Here is a 21,848-nt window from a genome sequence, read left to right as displayed (position 1 = left end):
ATCACTTCTTCATATCTATCCTAGAGCAATAAGTATGATTATGAACATAATTAACATTATAAACAAGGACGCCAGATGTCCTCATGTTTAAAGAGGAAAAAAAACCTATAAATAATCTAAATATCCATTAGGACTAAAGGGACAAAATAGACTACAGTCTATCTATATATAAAAATAAAATAAAACAAACAAAGGAAGAGTAAGCTTATTCTCCACATCTTTGTCACCCTTAGAGACATCTTCATTCTTTTTCTGCTACGTACTTTCCCATAAGAGCTTGTTGACAGCTTTACCAGACGATCATCACCACAGGATACCCTTCCATAGCATCAGCCAATAAGAGACAACAGTTGAAAACAAACAGGAAGTCAGGCGATCCCTCAGCCATTCTTTCCCTCATCTTTTCTGCTCGGTGCTCTATCACTGAGACATCAGCTGCCTTTGGATATCCAGTTCTTGTGTCTCAGATAATGCCATCTTCTTCCTCTGCTCCAACAAGTTAGAATTATTCAGCTTTCCTAGGACTGGTCTTCCAGTAGCTCATTCAACCTTGTGTATTCCTCTGTAGTAAAGTCTTCATCAAAGTCAGATGAGCCATGTGAATGGCCTTCTATTTCATGTCTAAAGTCTGATTGTTCCTCCGTGTGTTTATATCTTATATAAAACACTAAAATAAGTGATTGAGTGAAAAATGCAAATTACAACATAGTCATTATGGCACAAACCAATAAAAATTGCCCAAGTATTCAAAAGTGTTGTTGGATGAATAGAAAAAGATCTAGAAAGATATTTTTTTCCAACATAGCAACAGGATTTGGAATGGCAAAACACCTCTCAGGAAATGGAATTTGGTTGGCATCCAAGGCATATTTTATTTTTTGAAAGTAAATACAACGTGAACTACTTGTATAACATTTTAATTTTATTTTTTGAACACTACCATTGTGGCTCATGCCTACAAGCCTAGCACCAGAGAGGCTGAGGCAGGAGGATAGCTATGAGTTCAAATCAGCTAGGCTCAGTGTAAGATCTGTGTTTTTTTCTTTAAAAAAAAGTTTCAAAAGCCATGAAATTAAAATTTTTTTCCAGTTATTTAACTCATGATATTAGTCAAGGTTCTCTGGGGAAACAGAACCAATAAAATAAATGTATATTAAAGGGGTATTTATCAGGCTTTTTCATAGGATACCCTCTGGGTGTTTCAAAATATCTATCTTCCCACTAGAGAAACTGAGGACCAGTAGCTTCTCAGTCCGTGAGGCTAGATGTCTCTTCCATCCTGATTTGGTCCTGAAGTGCTGGAGGATTTCTGGAGAACCACTGGTCTTCAGTTCACATGAAAAGGATGAAGAAGATGGGTCCTGATGCCAGTGGAGGAAGCAGCAGCAGCCGTGGAAACAAGAGGGTAAACAAAAAGGGTCAGATGTGAGCCATGTTGACAGAAAGCAAAAACTTGTCCCTTGGCTATTCTTACAGCTGGTGAAGGTTGCCAGGACTTGCTGTCCCTATTCAGGGTGGGTCTTCCCACTTTGCTTGATGTAATCAAGAAAATACTTCTCAATAATAAAATGGAGATTAATTAATATAATGTCCAGGCATTAATATAATGGAGATAATTGTTGCTCTTTACAGATGTGCCCAGAGATTTATTTCCTACGTGGTTCTAGTTCTGATCGATATTAACCATAGCACTCATTGTTTGTCAGACATGCTTAGTCTTTTAGCCCTTTCCCCAGAAAAACTATTAGTATTCATATTGTCTAGGAAATGCTATACTAGGACATCTTGCCTTAGAATTTTGTTTGCATTTTGCTTCTTAAAATCTTAACGCTCTTTAACACTATTACTATTTATTCCTTGACCTGTGGACATGTCTAAAGGAAGAAGTAGGAAGTAGGAAGATCCTTTGACTATGGGAAGCTTTAGGCCCTAGGCAGGGGGATCATGAACTATATAAGAGCAGAGAAAGAGTGTAAGCCTATGTATATTCATTCATTCCACTCTGCTTCTTGACTGTGGATGCAATGTGATCAGCTATTTTGAGTTCCTATTGCTGTTACCTCTAGTGATGGAGCATAATCTGGGAATATAAGCTAAAATAAACTCTAGCCTAAGTTGCTTTGTGTTTGGTGTATTTTACCATAGTAGTAGAAATGAAAGAAAGACAGAAGCTGATACCAGGAAGTAGTGTCGTTGCTATGATCATTTTGACCACCTGGCTTTTAGGTCTTTGGAACTGTTTGTATGGGGAATGTGCAAGGGTATAAAACTCTGAGCTTGGAAGGCTGTTGAATTCTCTAAGCAGAAGCTTTCCTGGATGTTCTAGTGAATTACTTGAAGGATAAGAATGCTGACGAAAACACAGTGGAGGCCTGGCTCACGAGATTTCAGGGATAGACCAGGAGTCTATCAGAAACTAAGCCAATGGTCAGTCACATGATGTTTTGGCCAAGAAGATGGCTTCATTCTACTCGTGTCCTTGAGAAACTGAGTGAAACTGAATTTAAAAATAATGAACAGATTTGTTTTACAGAGGACATTTCAAAGTGGTGTGATACTCAGGCTGTGCCGAAGAAGCAGCTTTAACAGATAAAAAAGACCAGCACGATTGTAGAACGACCTCCCACACTACATTGGGGAAGAAGGAAAGGCTCTTAGGGCAAAAGCTTCACCTTTGGTAGGCTTCAAATGTGGAATCCAAATTAATTTAAAAGAAGAAAGCTTGAGACTGTTTCTCCAAGGTGAGTGCACAGAACCTGACACAGATGTAGTCCAAAGGGGCCAGGTTTATAATTCAAGCTGGCAACAGAATTCAGGAACGTTGTGGTTCTTATGTAGCAATGGTTTGGCAGGTCTGAAAGATGCAAGGTTGAGGGAGTCATGGAGAGTGGCGAAGGCCAAGCACTGAGTAGTGAGGTTGGAATTCCTGCAGAGAAGTTTTGAGAGGCCATTGCATGAGACTGTAGAGGTGAAGCCTCAGTTGCAGTGGAGATGTCAGAAGACTGGAGATGCCAGCACAACACATCCACCAAGGAGAACTGCACACATTGATGTGTGGTCTGACTAAGGGAGAATCTGTGGGTGCTACACAGAGTGGAGCTACCCAAGCTTGTTGGGGTCCAGTTGATTACAAGTCCTACATACTGGATATAGAGCTTCAGAATTTAATGTTTGCCCTGCTGGCACTTTTAGTTTGATAATTCCTTGCTATGCACTGACTATTCTAGTTTGAAATAGGGGTGAATGTATCAAAGACAGTTCGTTGTGTTAATGGAAATTAAAGACGGGCAGTGTGGTTTAAATGAGAACAGCCCTCATAGGCTCATGTGTTTGAATGCTTGATCCCCAGTTGATGGAACTTGTTGGGAAGGATTAAGAGGTCTGGCTTTGATGGAGGAGGCATATCACTGGGGGAGGGCTTTGATGTTTCAAAGGTCCACACAACTCTCTCTCTCTCTCTCTCTCTCTCTCTCTCTCTCTCTCTCTCTCTCTCTCTCTCTCTCTCTCTCCCCCCCTCTCTGGCTCATGCTTGTGGGTTAATATGTCAGTTCTTACCTACTGCTCCAGAGGCATGCCTGCCTACCTTCTGCCAAGCTCCCTGACATGAAGGTCATGTGTGGAGGCCCGAAAATATGAGCCTATTTCCACACTGACCAAAGGTCAGAAAGTTGGAACTTAACTTCAGTTCCTTCAAGGTTATTGTACTGCTATCTCAAACAAAGGTCCCACCACGAGACACATCTCAAAGAGTTCTGCTCTCTCACGGTTATTGTCAACATGTGTGGCTAATAGCCAGACCTTGTACTCCAGGAATAGAGAAGTAAATATGTTCCTACTTCAAACAAAAGTCTAAGGATCCAACTAAGGGTCCAGTTCCTTTACTGAGATAACACTGGATTCTACACAGGGAGTGGTTTGCCTACAGAACACTTTAGTCTAGTGTTTGTACATGACTTGTTTTGTTCTAGCAACAAATTGTTTAACTGTGAACATAGCCCATGACCATGACATTGGTATGTTCATTTCCTTGTATCATGTTAGTGTAGTTTTTTGTTGTACTCCTACATTTTGGGATCAGGGATATTTTAAGCAGTTAGAAATAAACACGGGTGAATTTCAGTACTCCCTGGAACTCCCTCCCAATACTATCCTGTATGTTTCTCAGTTTTATTATTTTCTTTTGTATCTTCATATGCTTTACTAATATTTTCTAAATCCCCCCACCTCTACCTTGTCAAGAGGCATTTTTGTCGAGACTGGTACCCGACAGTCATGGACTCTCATCCTCTGGAACCATGTGTACCAAATGAAACCCTTTCTTTATAGGTTGCCTTGGTCAATGTCTTTATCACGATGGAAAAGTAACTAAGAGAGGCAGTACCTATTTCTTTTCCCCAAAGAGACTATAGCCTACTAAGAAAGGGGATAATAAGTAGCAGCCAATTCCAGCATAGTATTAAAATGTCATGATAAGCAGCGAGACCTAGTACTCAGACCAAAAGAGGCACATAGTGACTCACATTGAATAAGTCATAGTATGCTATTCTAAAGTGGTACCTACTTGGGTTTGGGAAAGTAAGCATGTATGAGCTAATTGGATCTGGGAACGCTATTCTAGAGAGATGAGACATGTGCTGGCAACCTGAAAATGAAAAAGTGGTGATGAAGGAGCTGCATGTAGCCCGGATGTTCTCAGTTCAGAATTCAAAATCTGCAGTGAATGCTAAGGAAGGATGGAGAAGAGAAACACAGGTCAGAAGTCACATTTCTTTCTGTGTCATTTTGTTATTGAAACAGGGTTTCTCTATGTAGTCCAGCCAGACATCAAATTAATGGCCATCCTCCTGCTTCAGAGTTTTGAGGATTGCAATAACAGGTGTGAGCAACCACGCCCCAATTCTAAAACCCTAGTTCTTATGCTAAAATTTAGATTTTGTTTTGAAAAGCATAGAAAGCTATTGTATAGCACCACAAATAACTTAATCCAATGTTTTCAGAGAGATAATATTAACGTGTGGGGTGACCCTGGTGCAGCATGACTTTTGCAGCACACTCCTGGGGATACGAGCTAGAGTAATACGAACCATAGTGGTGAAAGTAAGTAGGAAGTGTCATGATCACAATTCTGTGGTCAATATGGCATCAGGATGGGTTGAATCAAATGTGGAGAGTGGAACAATGCAAGAAACCAGCAAGTACTTACTGTGCTCTTTGAACATGTCAGGAAAGGAAGACCCTGGTAAACAAACTATTATCAGTTTTGTAGAATTGAATCAGAGACTCAAGCAAGAACAAAATACTTTGATAACTATTTCTATAGCTTTATACACCATTCCATATGGTATCAGATTTGTTACATAAAAAATTCATATTAGGCCGGGCGATGGTGGCGCACGCCTTTAATCCCAGCACTCTGGAGGCAGAGGTAGGCGGATCTCTGTGAGTTCGAGACCAGCCTGGTCTACAGAGCTAGTTCCAGGACAGGCTCCAAAGCCAGAGAGAAACCCTGTCTCGAAAAACAAAAAAAAAAAAAATCATATTAGCCAAGTGGTGGTGGCGCACGCCTTTAATCCCAGCACTTGGCAGGCAGAGGCAGGCAGATCTCTGTGAGTTCAAGGCCAGCCTGGGCTGCAAGAGCTAGTTCCAGGACAGGAACCAAAAGCTGCGGAGAAACCCTTTATCGAAAAATCAAAAAAAAATCATATTAACTACCAGTGATATTTTCATATCTTTCAGTACCCATCAGTTGTCACTATGTTCTTTTTGGGTTCTAGGTTAACAAAATCTACTTACAGTTCTTGTAATTAAATTATAATGTTCCAAGTTTTTTGATTCTGAATTAATTATTATACAGTCCTCTGTCAATATGAAAATTAACCCGAATAAAAACATCTATTGATTTTAATCATCTGAGACTTTTAATAACCTGTCAGCTTTGTAAAAACTTCAAGTTGACACAGTAACTTATGAAAAAAGATCTACAAGTAAGGTCATGTAACAGAAATGAAGTTACATAAAAATTTAACACACTCTACAGATTATTATTGGTATTGGCTGAGATACAGAGAATGATTCATCTCAGTCTCTGTCATATAATTTAGTCAATAAATATGAATCATAGAAAGCACACACACACAGCATAAAAAGATTAAATAAACTGATTTCATTTGTCAAGTGCATTACTTGACTGAATTCCATCTATTTACAAAAAGTAAGTATGACTTGGATGAATTTTAGTATTATTAGGAGAAACATTGCACCAAAAGATCTGAATGTAACATTACACCCAAGGATGGGAGTCTGTAAGTCCATATGTCTTGCTGGTATTTATCTACCAAAAACCAAACAAATCTAAATAGATATAAATGCTTAAGATAAATATGTACTAAAAATCTAATGTCTATAACGTAATTTGATAGATGGCAATGCTTCACAGATGGAGTACAGGGATGGTGGCAATGATGATGTGAGTGTGTGTGTGTGTGTGTGTGTGTGTGTGTGTGTGTGTGTGTGTGCAGATGCATACATCCATGTGGGACATATGGTAGCCAGAGGACGACATCAAGTATCCTCTATCACTCCCCACCTATTCATTCTTTGAGACAGGGTTTCTCGCTGATCCTGTAGCTTGTTGACTTGGGACTAGGCTGTAACTAGAAAGACACAGCAATTGTTCTGTCTCTGCTCACCAACGAGTCACACACACACCTTCCCTACCACCCTTGGTGCTGGACTTCAAGGCATGCACAGCCACACTCAGATTGTTTAGACACTGGCCGTGATGGATCTGATCTCAAGTCTTCACACTTATGAAGGAAACACTCTTGCTCACCTAGTCATCTCCCCAGGCTACTTTTCTAACAGAGGTAAAAATTTTGCCCCAGAGACTAGGCAGTACCTGAGAAGACTGATTATCGTCAAGACTGTGGGGCGAGGCTTGCTGCTGGTGTTTCACAAGTAGCAGCTAGGGAGGCTCCAAACTGTACTGTAATACCAGAACACCTTGCAACCAATTGTTTCACCTTAAATGTCAGAAATACTAAGTTTGAAAAGTACTGATCACCAGGCAAAGCTTCTTTTGAACTTCTCTTCGTCTCAGGTGTGAAAAATGTTATGCTTTGTGTTATAACCAAATGTGCATATGGTCATGACACTCATAGGATGCTAATATTAGTTTAAAACTGTGGTCTGTTCACAGAGATGAAAGTGTTGACCAAGGACACACAACTAGGAAATGGTGGGTTGAAGATTCCAACTTATTTGTCTGATTCATTTCACTATCAATTTAAGAAATGTGCCCTTGGCTAGGAAATACCCATCATGTATTATAGACTGATAACATTTATGTTTTTTCCAATTAGATGTCCATGTGTTAGACAAGAGGTTGTTTCCCTCTTCCTCATTCAGCTGCAAGGAAAAGAGAGTGGTAATGATGATAGAGCTGAGGAAGCTGCTTCGACTTCTACTTCTTTGACTCATTTTCAGCCACTGTGTTCACAGAAACCGCAGAGAAAGGGGGAGCTGAATTCAGGAAAACAACCCTTTTTAAAGATGATGATGATGATGATGATGATGATGATGATGATGATGATGATTACTTGGGAAACAGGGTCACCCTGCCTGATCCCTCCAGGGAGCCGGATCCCATCAGTTGTGCCAGGCTACCTCTCCCTGACTACACTACATGCCCAGTTCAACATAGTTTTACTGATATCTGCCCTTATTTGCCATAGTTGAACTCATTGGGAAATTAATTGCTTGGGTTTTTTTTCCTTGACTATTTTTTCTTCCCTATAGTAGAAAGATCGCTTCAGAAATGCGTATTTTTCCCTGTTTTGTGGATATGGGTAGTGAGACTGTTGTTCTTTTGCCGAACTACAGTTCCCAGCATTCTCCTGGATACGGACATTTCCCAGAAGCCTTTGTATTCCTCGTTAAAAAGCGAGGGTCCTACGACCCTCTCTCTCTCTCTTCTCCCCCTTCTCCCTTTCTTCCCGTTTTCCTATTGTATCGGCACACCCCCACCTGCCTGTTGCCCCTCCCCCATTAAAGTGCACCCATGTGGGACCGCCGCGTGTCTGTGTCTTTTCCTCACGTAACCGTCTTCGTCTTCTACCTTGCAGCCAGAAATTAATTAATTAACAACATTGGTGCCGCCGTTTGACTCGTCTGAACTGACTGCCTGCACTCACTTCCAACTGTTTACTACGGCCATTCACCTCATCCTCATCCTCATCCGTGAGTTAACCTAAGTTGGCTTCCCTTCCCCCGGGGCGCTCAGAGACTGTCCGGCGGCCGGCTTTCTTTGGTGCATCCTGGACTAGGTCGCCAACCTCCCTCCCCCTTCCCCCAGGATTTTTGCCCTTGGCTAAAACCTGCCTCAGCCCGCACCCGGGAGTTCGGTGCTCCCGGCCTTTTTCTCCTTTTTTTCTAATCTTTCCTGTCTCCGGCCCCGCTTCGGTGTGGTGCCTCCAGGCCGTACGCAGGCCCTAAAAAGCTTAATTGTCTCCTCCCAGCCAGGGCTTTTTCTCCCTCATACGGTAGTTGGGTTCGGGCCAGTTAAGTCCTAACACACCCCAAAAACACCAGGACACCGGCGCTCTTGGCCTGCCGTGTTCGCGGTACCTTTTGGGTACCTTTTTGCGGGCGGGCTTCAGTTTCAAGTCATGGGCTCTGTAACCAACCCCCGCATCTGGAAGGCTGGTGAAATGCCATCCCTCCAGGGACCCTCTGCTCCCGCTGCCATGGATCCCAGACAAACCTCAAACTCCATACCCCCCCCACCGCGCCTGGAGGGGCCACTCGCTCTCGCTCTGGCCAGTCGAGGGATAGCGATTGGCTCACCCATTCCTCTTCCTTCCAAGGTTTACTCGCCTGCACCTTTCCCCCATGTTGCCTCTGGGCGTTTCATTACTAGGTCTCCAGGAGTCCAGCATAAATATTCTTCTGGGTCACCTACCCGCTCCCTCTCCGAACCAGCTTCACCCCACTTCTCCCACAACAGGTCGCGCATGTCTTCGGATTCTTCCTTGTCTCCACCCCCACTAGGCGGCGGGCGCGTTGCTCCCGGAGAAGCCCGGTCCCGCTCCGGCTGCAGCTCGCAAGCCGCTGGCCGCGGCCCTCCCCCTGTTCCCGCAGTGGACCCTGCTTGCCTTCCCCTGTCGGGTCGCACCATCGCAAGCAGGGGGGACAGGGGCAGAGCGTCTGGGTACGCGTGTTCCCGGGATCGCAGGTGCAATGCGATCCTCTCCGCCGGCCGCTCTCCAGCTCTGCTCTTCTCCGGCTCCGAGCCCTTCCAAGGGGACCCCTCCTCATCTCACCCTTTGAACTCATGTATGGGCAGCCGGTTTTAACCCCCGGCTTCTCATCGGAGATCTCTCCCCTTCCTGACCACCTGCTCACTCCCCTCCTTTTCCACTTACGCTCACTACTGTGGGACTTCACAGATCATTCACTACCTCGACCATGTGCTAATACATGTCCACCGCCAGTTAAAATAGGAGATAAGCTGCCAAGCTTGAAGGGATTCCTCATTGGATTCACCTGTCACATCTTAAACCGTTTATCTCCACAGCTCAAGATAATCCTTCATATACGGTAACTCAAACTGGAGCCTGTTCTCTTAAGTTCCAAAGAACGCCTGATTCAGTTCCCCTACCACAGTCTAAGGAGAACACTGGTCCCCATCCGTCACTGTGTTAACACACTCTCCCTTCTTTAAATTCATAAATAACCGTCTAGCTGTCGTTACAGGTACTCTCATTGAATACGGAGTCAAGTGGAAAGCAGATTCTCCTCTACAAAGCTCTTTAACATAACAGGCCAGCCACTGACTGCAGCAGTGGCCCCTGAAATGTTAGGAAATGTATGGTTAGAATCTATTTCTTTTAAGACAGTTTCTTTAAGCAACAGGATGCCAGCCCAACCCACCTAAACAAATCAAACACAAGCGGACCATTAATGGAATAAGTATTCTTTTTATCATTCTTAACCCCGGACATCCTATCTCCCCCCCCCTTTTAACCCCTTTTTTACTTTTTTAATTTTCTTCCTTTTACTAATGCAACTTTTGCCTTCCAGCATCTTAATGATGACCCAGCTACTCAGGAAAGCCAGACAGATTTCTTCAACCAGCTACCTCAGATGACAGCCAATTTCTTCAATCAGCTACGCCAGACACCAGCGACCTCAGACACCAGCGGCCAGTGGGACATCGCCAGAATAATCGGACATTCCCTGGACCCCTCAACGCCCAAAGCCAGCAGGAAGCAGCCATGAGAGACCGGACTACGCCCCCATTCCCTACCCTTCAAGGTTCTACCCTTCAAGGTTCCCCAATTGTTTTTTAATCAAACCAAAAGGGTGTAATGTTGTTCTTTTGCCGAACTACAGTTCCCAGCATTCTCCTGGATACGGACATTTCCCAGAAGCCTTTGTATTCCTTGTTAAAAAGCGAGGGTCCTACGACCCTCTCTCTCTCTCTTCTCCCCCTTCTCCCTTTCTTCCCGTTTTCCTATTGTATCGGCACACCCCCACCTGCCTGTTGCCCCTCCCCCATTAAAGTGCACTCACGTGGGACCGCCGCGTGTCTGTGTCTTTTCCTCGCATAACCGTCTTCGTCTTCTACCTTGCAGCCAGAAATTAATTAATTAACAACAGAGACAGTTGACAAATTTATAATTGCAAGAATGATGCAGCCGAGAATATTTCCTCTGTGACTGTTGGTAGGTGAGAGAATGGAAAATTCCTTAATAGCTCTATTTACAAATGACGAAAGCTTTAAAGCAAATTAAAATTCAGATGCATTATGCACTATCCTTTCCTAGGAATTTCCATATGAACTCCATATTTTATGCATTTATGTCTGAACACATTAAAAGTATTCTACCTTGTAGTGAGGGTGGTGATATCATATAAATAGTACAGAATCTCTGTGGTATGTGTAGACAGGATATTACTAACCTCATTTTTTAGAAGAAAAAAGTCATTGTGAGAGTACATGATTTGTACAGAGCGGGACTTAAGTCCAGTTCTTGTTGGGATAATAAAGGAAAGACACTGGGATCACAGTCACTGCTTATGTAGCTGACCTTTTTCTGCTGTGCCTGTGCAGGGTTTGCCAGTGTAGAACTCAGCAGCACAGGCCACATGTGGAACTTTCTTTCTACTATCCCCTCCACCCTCCCTGAAACAAAGTTCATCACTGTTTCACAGTTAACAACCAATGGAACCAAGGGCCACCAGTGTCCAATAGATTCAGCAACCCTGTATTACTGCATTTGTCTTAGGAAATCATTGTGTTAAGACACCCAGGATGTAGCCGCTCTTTCTTTAGCACTGAACACTTGTTATCATCCAGAAGCTTTGGGCAATAGAAAGTGACTTTAATGCTTTTGTCTGTTAGATGTTGCTGTATCTTCTAGTGATTTACTTGGAAGAATTTGTTTTTGTTTGTTTGTTTTTTGTGGTTTTGTTGTTGTTGTTGTTGTTGTTGTTAAAGAAGGTTGCCATTTTTAGGAAAACTATCAAAGCAGAAACACTTCTTTTTTTTTTTTTTAACCAGTCCAGGTACTTTGGGCCTTTAAGTCAATTCTGAAAAATAACTTTGTTTACTATACTAAAAAAAAGTTTATAAAGTATATTGTGTATGGTGGTTTAAACAACAAATGTTCCCCCCAGAGGATCATATACTTCAACACCTGGTCCCCAGCTGGTGGCGCTGTTTGAGGAGGTCATGGGACTTTAGGAGGCAGAACCTTGCTGAAGGAAGTAAATCACTGTGTGAGGACTTCTAGGCTTTATAGCCTTGCCCTATTACCTTCTCAGTCTCCACTTCATGAGTATGGATGAAAAGTGATCAGCCAGTTTCCTGCTCCTGGACCCCGGGGGGCTATGCCTTTTCCACTATGAAGGATTCTTGACACCTGCAACAGTAAGTCAGAATAAATGCTCTCAAGTAGTTTTTGGTTATGGTGTTTTATCGCAGTAATGGAAATTTAACTATAGTTTATTTTACTTTCCATGTAATTTTGTACTAATTTTGGCATGTCAAGAGTATATACTAATTTTAAGGAATGGAGCCCTCATTTATAATTTTGTGGCTATTGGAAATAAAGATTTGACTTATGAAAGTGTGTTGGTAGGCTTCATAAGACTGTAGCTGAGAAAAATTAGAAAGGGAAAGGGCATATTTTGACTCACAACTCCAGAGGTTTTGGCACATAGACCTAAGACCTTGTTGCCTTGGGTTTACACAATAAAACACAGCCCAAGGGTATGGTAGAAGTTGCCTGCTCACCAGCACAGTCACCAGGAAGCAAACAGAAAGGAGTTGGGATTCCAAAATTCTTTTCAAGGGCATGTCTCCAATGACCCAACTTCTCAGTAGACCATACCTTTGAGGCTTCTACCACCTCCCAATAGCAGCAACTGAGGATCAAGCCTTTAACACACAGGCCTTAGGCAAATATTTAAGATGCAAACCATAGCAACAAGCTTGCTTTTTTTAGCCATTCCAGAATCAATTAGAATATAAATAGGAAATTATCTGCCCAAGTGATTCCTAGCATTTGTCTCTGAATTATTTTCAGTAGAGTTACCTTGGATAATTGGATGGTTGATTTATTTTTATTTCATCACTATCAATCAATAAATAGCAAGGTGCTAGAATACACTAGCTTCACTCTGCCCTGTGAGACGTAGACCTCTGCTGTGAAAGAATCTATGAGGTGTGAAGGTAGAGCTTTGTACCCTGTGTGCAAACAGTTATAGAATCATGATGTGACCCCACATATGAGTCCTGGTATACTCAGAGAACACAGCTGTTCTTCACATGTTCAGCTAGCAGTGGGACACTTCTGCCAATCTTCAGAAATAGCTATTGATTGGTGCCTCAGGTCATCATCATGCTAAATGTTACTGTGCCAAGGTGACTATGTTTTATACTTTATTTTTTAATAATACATATGTATGGGTAATGTTTCCATATAAGTTTACATTGTATAATGTTTAACTCAGGTTAACTATCTAGTTCTTTAAACATTTATTATTGCTTTATAGTAAGAACATTAAAACCCCTTTCTTCCAGGACCTTCACATATATAAAACCTTATCATTATCTGAAGATCTGTTGCTGCCTTTCTATGCAATAGCACACCTGAGATTTCTGTACTTATCTCAAGATAACTTAGCGCCCATCAGTTCACTGCTCCTCAGTCTCACTTTCTCTCACTTTTCCTGGACTCTAAGAAGTACTGCTTTACTCTTATAGTCTATGAAATCAAACCTTTATATTCTATTTGACATGTTAGTGATATTACAATGCTTGTCATCCTGTCCCCAACTTAGTACATTTACCAATGGTCTCTGGTTCTGTCCATTCTATTGCAGATGACGGAGCTTTTCTCTTTGTGCCTGAATATTATTTTAGTGTAATTCTGCTTTATTTATTCATTGACTCATGGCACCCATATTATTCCTAACTTTTGACTTTTTTGCATCATGCTGCCACGAACATAGGAGTACAGACATCTTATCATCATACCAAATTGATTTCCTTTCAGTACACGGTATATGTTGCATAGTGGTACTGCTGGGTCACGTGTTTATCATATTTTTAATACCTTTTAAAATATTGACGGAACTGATTTACATTCCCTTGAATTTGATACAAGTTATTCTTTTTCCCTCACATCCTCAAGAGTACTTACTAAATTTTAAATTTTTAAAAAGTTGTCACTTTGCTATTTATAACCTATTTATCTCATTGAGGATTTTGGTTTTTATTTACTTAATGATTAGTGATGATAGCCAGTTATTGCTTTTAATTTTTAATTTTTTTGTATGCATGTGTGTCTGAGTATGGATTTGTGCATGTAAGTGTTGCACCCACAGAACCTAGAAACATCAGATCCCCTATGCAAGAGTTATAGGCATCTGTGTGCCACTCAGTGTGGGTGCTGGGAATGGAACCAGGAGTCCTATACAAGAGAAGTTCATGCTTTTAACTGCTGAGCCATTGCTCGTGCCCCTAAAGTATTTTTGCTGATGTTTCCATTTTTAATATACTGTATTTAATAATCTATTTCCTAATTATACAGCCTCTTTTATGAAATATATCTTAGGCATATTTAAAATTGGGTGAGAGTTTTTGTTGTTTTGGTGGTTTCTGTTTTGTCTTGCTGTTTGTTTTTGGTAGGAGGGCCATGAGTTCTAGTCTAGTCTGAGTTTCATGGTGAGATTTTGTCTTTAAAAAGAAAAAAAGAAGGAAGGAAGGAAGAGGAAGGAGGGAGGGAAGGAAAGAGGGAGAGAGGAAAAGAGGGAGGGAGAGAAGGAAGAAAGGAAAGAAAGAAAGAAAGAAAGAAAGAAAGAAAGAAAGAAAGAAAGAAAGAAAGAAAGAAAGAGACAAACTATAATGAACTTTCTCTACATAGCCATCATCATCTGGTTTAACAGTTAACACACTACTGTTCAATTTTTCAGGTATCTCCCAAATTTGAGTGGAGTCTTTTAAAATAATTTTTTATATTTTGAGATTATAACATTACCTTTCTTTTCCTCCCTCCAACCCCTCCCATATACCCCTCCTTTCTTTCTTTCAAACTGATGGCCTCTTTTTTCATTAAATATTGTTACAAGCATATGTGTGTATACATATGTGTACACACACACACACACACACATATATATATATTCCTAAGTATAACCTGCTCGGTCTGTATTAAGTCATTCGTGTGCAGTTTTTTAGACTGACCATCTGGTATTAGATAATGGATTGGTGTTTCTTCCATGGCAGTCACATTGTTAAGACTACAGATGTAGCTTCTAACATTTCTAGAAGACACAATCTCACAGCAAGCTCTTCCTCCTTCTGGCTTTTGCAATCTTTTGGCTCTCTCTCCTAAAATGGTTACTGAGCCTTAGGTGCCGGAGTTGTGTTGTAATGCATCAGCCCGGACTGGGTTCTACAACTCTGTATTTTGATTGGTTATGGTTTTCTGTAATGGTCTCTGTCTTTTGCAATGAGAAGTTTACTTGATGGGGGATTGGACTACACTTACCTGTGACTATAAGGACAAATATGTGTCACGTAGTTAGGGATTATACTTGTTTAGTCAAGTGACAGTTGCAGGTTCTCCTTTAAGATCCATGACTTCATGAACGCTGGAAAGTTGACTAGGTTTCCAGAACCAGGCCTGATTTCCCTCTTGCTGTCGGAGGGGGGTCTGAAGTCCAATTATAGAGCTTACCACCAAGACACGTGTGCCACCATTTCATCAATGACCACTTACTTTCCACCTCTTGGGGGCAACCAAGAGTAGCAGCAATATCATATTTGGAGGACTCTTCTGTGCAACCTTGACTAACAACTCAAAAGAAGGATTCCCATGCCTGGTTTTGGAGGTTTCTTAGATGGTCTTTAGGTAGATAATAGTATGATTCTTTATGACCTTTCCAGGCATCCTTAGTGTTATTTTACCCTTTCTTTCTCTTTTCATTACCCTCCTGCTCCATAATTACTGCCACCCCTTTCCTCGTTTTTCCTTTCAGAACACATATACCCTGCTATTCCCTTCTCTACTGCTCCCACTCCCCTCCAAATCTGGAGATTTGGAGCTAGGAACTTCTGATGAGAGAGAAGATGTAGCATTTGTCTTTCTAGGTCTCAGTTACCTCACTCAGTATATTTTCTGGTTCCACCCATTCCCCTGCAATGTTCGTCATTTCATTTTTCTTAAAGTTGAATAGTATTTCATAGAGTATATGTACCACATTTTCATTATCTATTCATCAGGTGAAGGACATTTAGGTTGTTTCTATTTCTAGTTATTGTGAGTAGAGCAGGAATGAACATGGTATCTGTGTAGTAGGACACACAAGTATCTGTGGAGTAGGATGTTGAGCATTTTGGACATATGATACAGAGTGATATAGCTGGAACACAAGGGAGATTTATTTGTAGCCTTTTGAGTATTCTCTACCCTGATTTCCAAAGTGGCTGCACCAGTCTGCAATTCCACCAACAGAGAATCACAGTTCCCTTCTCCCCTACAACCTTGTCAGTTATTTTGTTGCTCTTTGCCATTTTGACTGTGGTTAAGAGGAAATCAAAAGTTGTTTTAACTTAGATTTCTTTAATCACTTGTGATGGTGAACATTTTTTGAGATATTTCTTAGCCAGGTTTTTATTGTTGTCTGATAAATTCTATTAAGAACACTGTCTAGGTCCCAGGACCATTATTTAAATGGGTCATTTTGTGGGTGTTTTGTTTTAACTCCATTTCAAAATTCTTCATATATTATAGAAATTAATTCTATGTCAGATGTATAGTTGACAAAGATTCTCAGCCATGCTCTGGGCATCAGCTTCACTCAAATGATTGTTTTCTTAGCTGTACTAAAAATCTTTTTTTAGTTTTATGAAGTTCCATTTGTTAAGTTTTGGCCTTAATTCTTGGGCAAATGGAGTTCTACTTAGAAAGTACTTTCCTATATGTACACTTATATCCAATAGAATACTGCCTATGTTTTCATCTAGCAAGTTCAGTGTTTCAGTTCCATATTTAGGTCTTTGATTTTCTTGGAGTTAGTTATCATTCATGGTGATAAACATGAGTCTAAATTCATTCTTCAGCAAGTGTATATCTGGTTTTCTTAGCAGATTGTTGAAGATGCTTTGTTCATTGTTTGGTTTTGTTGTTGTTTTGCTGTTGAGTTACTTTTCTTTCCTGACATATTCTGGGAATTAACCTATTGTCAGAGTTATAACTGACAGCAATTTTTTTCCTATAACATAATTCTTGCTCTATTGGTTGTTTCATTTAGTTGTGCAGAAACTTTTTAATTTAATGTAATCCCACTGGTCAATTTGGGCTTTTATTTCCTATGTTTTGGGGGTCTTGCTTAGCAAAAACAACCTTGCCCTTTTTAGCATATTAAAGTGCTTCCCCTGTGTTTTCTCCTGGTAGTTTCATAATTTTGCAGTTTTGTTTAAAATCAATTCTCAGGAGGTTATGTTCCTAAAGTTCTGAGGTAGTTGGAAGAATACGAATTGGGGGGGGGAGGAATGGTTGGACATGGAGGGCCAGAATTGTGAATGACTTGGTAGTACATAGTTCATCTCATCTTTGCTGACAAGCACTGAATATAATCTCACTTTCATTACGCTCTTTTCCTACATAGCAAACTCTTCTAAAACTAATGCAATAAATGATATATTATTCATGTCCCATGAATTAATGTCCAATGCAGCATTTTATACACAAATTACAAAGATGAAGTGATGACAAGCAGAAGAAACACAGCTCAAATTTCAGTTTTCAGGTTGAGCTTGCAACAGGAAAGATGGGGGGGAGCATAAACTTTGATATAAATGTGACCTACAGATCACCAAAAATAAATAAGTAAAATAAAACCAAAAGTTAAAAATTTAAACCTATGTAGACTTATCTGATTAAGGACTTTTGTGGGAAGACCTTGTGTGTGTTGCTTTTATTGGTTAATGGATAAAGAAACTGCTTTGGCCTGCACAGGGTAGAATAGAGGTAGGCGGGGAAAACTAAACCGAATGCAGAGTGAGGAGACACCATGTAGCCCCGCCAGAGGGGAAAGATGCAAGCTGCAAGTTGGAACCTTGCTGGTAGGTCACTAGCCTTGTGGTAAAATATAAACTAATAGAAATGGGTTAATTTAAGATATAAGAGTAAGCCAGAAATATGCCTAAGTGATTAGCCAAGTAATGATTTAAATAATATAATTTCTATGTGATTCTCTTGGGAGTCTGGATGGCCAGGAAACAAACAAGTAGCCTCCTACTACACTTATCCTGAGGAAAAATTGTGAAGTTTTGAAAATAAAGATTTAGTCCATATACCTCTTGACCCAAATTAGAAGTTTAGCTGACCCTTGATACCACTGTGATTATTTGATAGACCTAATACCAGTCTTTTTGATAGAGCTGATGACCCCTGCAGGCACCAATTTTGTTAGAGCATTTTCCTCATTACTCTCTCTGTTAGTACTATCCACAGTTTCACTGTGGATTTGAGTATTATAATTCACCCTGTAATAGGGGCATTGACCCTAAAACTTTCATTGTATCTGGAAAACAAAAAGCAGTTCTAAGTTGGTAGTAGGAAATTTGGCAACAAGGATTCCTCTTTGTCAACTGTCAACCATGTTGGGCAGCCTCCTACGACACCCCTAGAGAATAAGAAATGGAGAGAATGTGAAATAAATTTTTCTAACATTCTTTTTGTCGAGAAGGAAGGAGAACTTGGTCTAGTGTTATTCTTGCTGAAATACATAACTCCGAGTCGCCAAAGAATTACATGTCTCATGCCTCCATTTTGCCCATACTAACCTATGAAGAGTAATGGATAAGTTTAACAGTAGTAAACCACATGGTTCTGTAATAAGGCTTATGCAGGGGAGTCAAGAAATGTTCTAGATTAATGAATCTCAACCTGTGGCTTGTGACCCCTTTGGGAGTTGAATGATCCTTTCACAGGGATTACATATCAGATATCCTGCATATTAGATATTTACATTACTATTCATAGCAATAGTATAATTACAGTTATGAAGTAGCAATGAAACAATTTTATAGTTGGGGGTCACCACAATATTAACTGTATTAAAGTGTCGCAGCATGAGGAAGGTTGAGAACTACTGGTCTAGATTCTTGTTCATAGAGCTAAATTATGGGAAATCAATTTCAGATGGTTCTTCGGTGCAGTGAAAAGTGAACTATAGTTCATTACTGGTAAATTCATAGAAAAATCAACATGAAAGATCTTTGCAGAATCAAAAGCTGTGCATATGTACTGGAAACTATTCTATTCCTGCCCCAAAGGGAGATAAAATTGTGTATACTTACATAACTTCCTTTTAAAGAGTTTTACTTTCAAATATTGAGCTTGTCTCTGAGAACAACTTAAATCATTCATTTGCAAAAGAAAATATGTCCAGAGGTAGCACTGCCAAGAGAATGCAAACAGCTTAGCATCCTCAAAAGGAAATGGATTTGTCCCTACTTCAGCCATGGAGAGGAAAAGGGGGAACATGGTCTGACTGCCTTCACTTTTACAGGCGTAGGCGTACCTCATCTTACTCCACTATTATGGTATTTGTTTACAAATGGAAGATCTGTGGCAATCTTGCATTCAGCAAGTCTACTGCTGCTATTTTCCCAACAGTATATTGGCACTTTGTTTTTTTATTTATTAATTTATTAATTATTTATTAAAGATTTCTGCCTCCTCCCCGCCACCGCCTCCCATTTCCCTCCCCCTCTCCCGGTCAATTCCCCCTCCCTCGTCAGCCCAAAGAGCAATCAGGGTTCCCTGCCCTGTGGGAAGTCCAAGGACCACCCACCTCCATCCAGGTCTAATAAGGTGAGCATCCAAACTGCCTAGGCTCCCACACAGTGCAGTAGGATCAAAAACCCATTGCCATTGTTCTTGAGTTCTCAGTAGTCCTCATTGTCCGCTTTGTATCCATGTCAAATACAAGTATTTGTCATCGCCATGCCATTTCAAACTTTATTATCCTCATTTGTTACGATACTCTGTGTTTGATGATAGTTTATGTTCGTGTGGTAATTGTTTTGAGACACCACACACTATCTTTATACATAAAAGTGACTTTAATATAAGTATGTGATCTAACTACATCACCAATCAAATATTTCCCCAACTCTCTCCCTCTCCTTGAACCACTTCATCATTTGAAACAACAATCCTGAGATTAGGATAACTAGAAACCATGTCACATGTCTCTCACTTCCAATTAAAAGCTCAAAATAAAAGTTTAATTTACGATAGGCTGAAAGCTAAGCCTCTTGCAACAAATTATGAATGTAAAGGAAAAATCCTTGAAGGAAATTGCGAGGGTATTTGATGACCAAAACTTCAAAAAATTAATTATTTCCATAAACACAAGAACTCTAATAAAGAGAAGTAACTTCATTGCTGATACAGAAATCTGACAGATCAAACTACCCACATTTTCATTAGCCGAAGCCTAATGCAGAGCATTTCTGCTCTGTAAAGGCTGAGAGATAAGGAGTTTGAAGCTTGCAGTTTGTTCTTGAAGCTTAGGGGGGAAGAGGAATCCTTATGACACAAAAGTGTAAATCAAAGCATCAGACAATAGAGAAGAAATGTAGAGATTCATCGAGAAAAAAATGTAACTAAGATTATTGATGGGGTGGAAATGCCAAGCAGTGTGGACTAAACAGATCTCTGGTGAAAAAACGTGCCTCCTAGAACTTCCATAGGTAAAGAGGAATTAGTGAGTGGCTTCAAAGGTTAACTGCAGGAGACTTTCTTTTCAGGGCGACAATTCAGCTGGTGATGTTAGGTTGGAGTTAGTGCTCATTCATTGTTCTAAAAGTTTCATGACTCTTAAGAATTGTATTTAAAGCCGGGCAGTGGTGGCGCACGCCTTTAATCCCAGCACTCGGGAGGCACAATAAAAATTGTATTTAAAGCCGGATGGCAGATTATCTGCTTACTAAATATTTTTACTGAATTTTTAAGCTCATTGTTGAGATGCACTGCTCAGAAATTTTTTAAAAAATTAGATAGATAGATAGATAGATAGATAGATAGATAGATAGATAGATAGATAGACAGATAGTCAGACAGATGTGTACTGAAATTGATATGCTTTTTATGCCAGCCAACACACCATCAGGGTTTCAGCATTTGGGGATGCTGGAGAGATAGCTCAGGTGTTGAGTACATTCTGCTCTTAGGCAAGACCTGAGTTCAGTTATAAGCACTCATATCAGACGGCTCAGAGTTTTGTCCTATTCAGTCGGAGTGGCAGTCTCTTTCTGTGCCACTATGAATTTATTTATTTTAATAAATTTCTATTTTCTCCTCATTTCTTACCAATCACCAACTTGAGTCAGCAGTAAGCAGCTTCAAGAAAATCCTACATCAGGAAAAATATTATGTGCTGAAAATTCAGATGGTCACTAGCATTTTTAGGAGTAAAACATTTTTAAATTTTGATATTTATACTATATTTACACATGTTATTGTATACTTACTGGACCACAGCATAACATAAACACAAATGTTTATATACATTGGGAAAGAAGAAAAATTCGTGAGACACTCTTTATTGCAACATTTACCTTATTGTAATGGGCTGAATCTAAACATAGACTAGACATGATGCAATATACTTAGATTGTTTCAAAACAAAGTAGTTGAACTAATATCCCATTTTAAATAATCCCCAGCTAAACTCACTGGTCGGATAGGTGTAAGTTGATTCTCTGGTCCTTATTGTCATTAGATTACTTACCATTTACTAGCTGTTAGCACTCAGTGTTTTATGAATAGTTGTCTCACAGCAGGGGACTTCCAGAAAGCCAAATAATCTTTTTTTTTTTCCTCCTGGAATTAGCTCGGGTGATTACAAAACTGAAAGAAAAAAAACAAAACAGAACAAAAAATAAACAACCCCACACCAAACAAAAACCTTAACTCACAGAGAAAAATTTCAAAGGATATACAAAGCTAACACACTACTGATATATTCATAAGGGAGAATTTTGTTTGTGTCTACTGGAGGTCCTGCTTCAGCACAGGACGTTCCATTTTTCTTACGCTGTTTAAACAGCATAGCGTTTTTCTTGGCAAGAATTTCAATTCGATCGGGCCTTATTATTAGCCTATTTTATGATGTTTCTGGAGACATCTCTACGTTTTGTTTCTTGTTAAATAAAATTCTTTTGGCTTAGTAGTTTTATCCCTATTGTGTAGATTGTTTGGGTATTGTAACTGTCTGACATCGTGAATTTAGTTTTACGTAAGTTTTCTGCTGTTTTATTA

At 40.2% G+C, this 21,848-nt stretch overlaps 1 long non-coding RNA gene across 1 annotated transcript; it reads right to left on the bottom strand.

The window, feature by feature from the left end:
• Positions 1–1,038: 1,038 nt before the first annotated feature.
• LOC142842578 (uncharacterized) lies at positions 1,039–21,583 on the bottom strand. Its single transcript, XR_012909404.1, has 4 exons — positions 21,319–21,583; positions 11,819–11,924; positions 5,204–5,236; positions 1,039–1,361 (listed from the first exon to the last, which is right to left on the bottom strand). It is a non-coding gene; the product is annotated as an uncharacterized LOC142842578 (long non-coding RNA).
• Between the last annotated feature and the right edge of the window lie 265 nt (positions 21,584–21,848).

Source organism: Microtus pennsylvanicus, chromosome 1, assembly GCF_037038515.1.
Source record: "Microtus pennsylvanicus isolate mMicPen1 chromosome 1, mMicPen1.hap1, whole genome shotgun sequence".
Taxonomy (NCBI): Eukaryota; Metazoa; Chordata; class Mammalia; order Rodentia; family Cricetidae; genus Microtus; species Microtus pennsylvanicus.
Note: the sequence above shows the minus strand (reverse complement) of the source record. Positions and strands in the feature narration are given on the sequence as shown.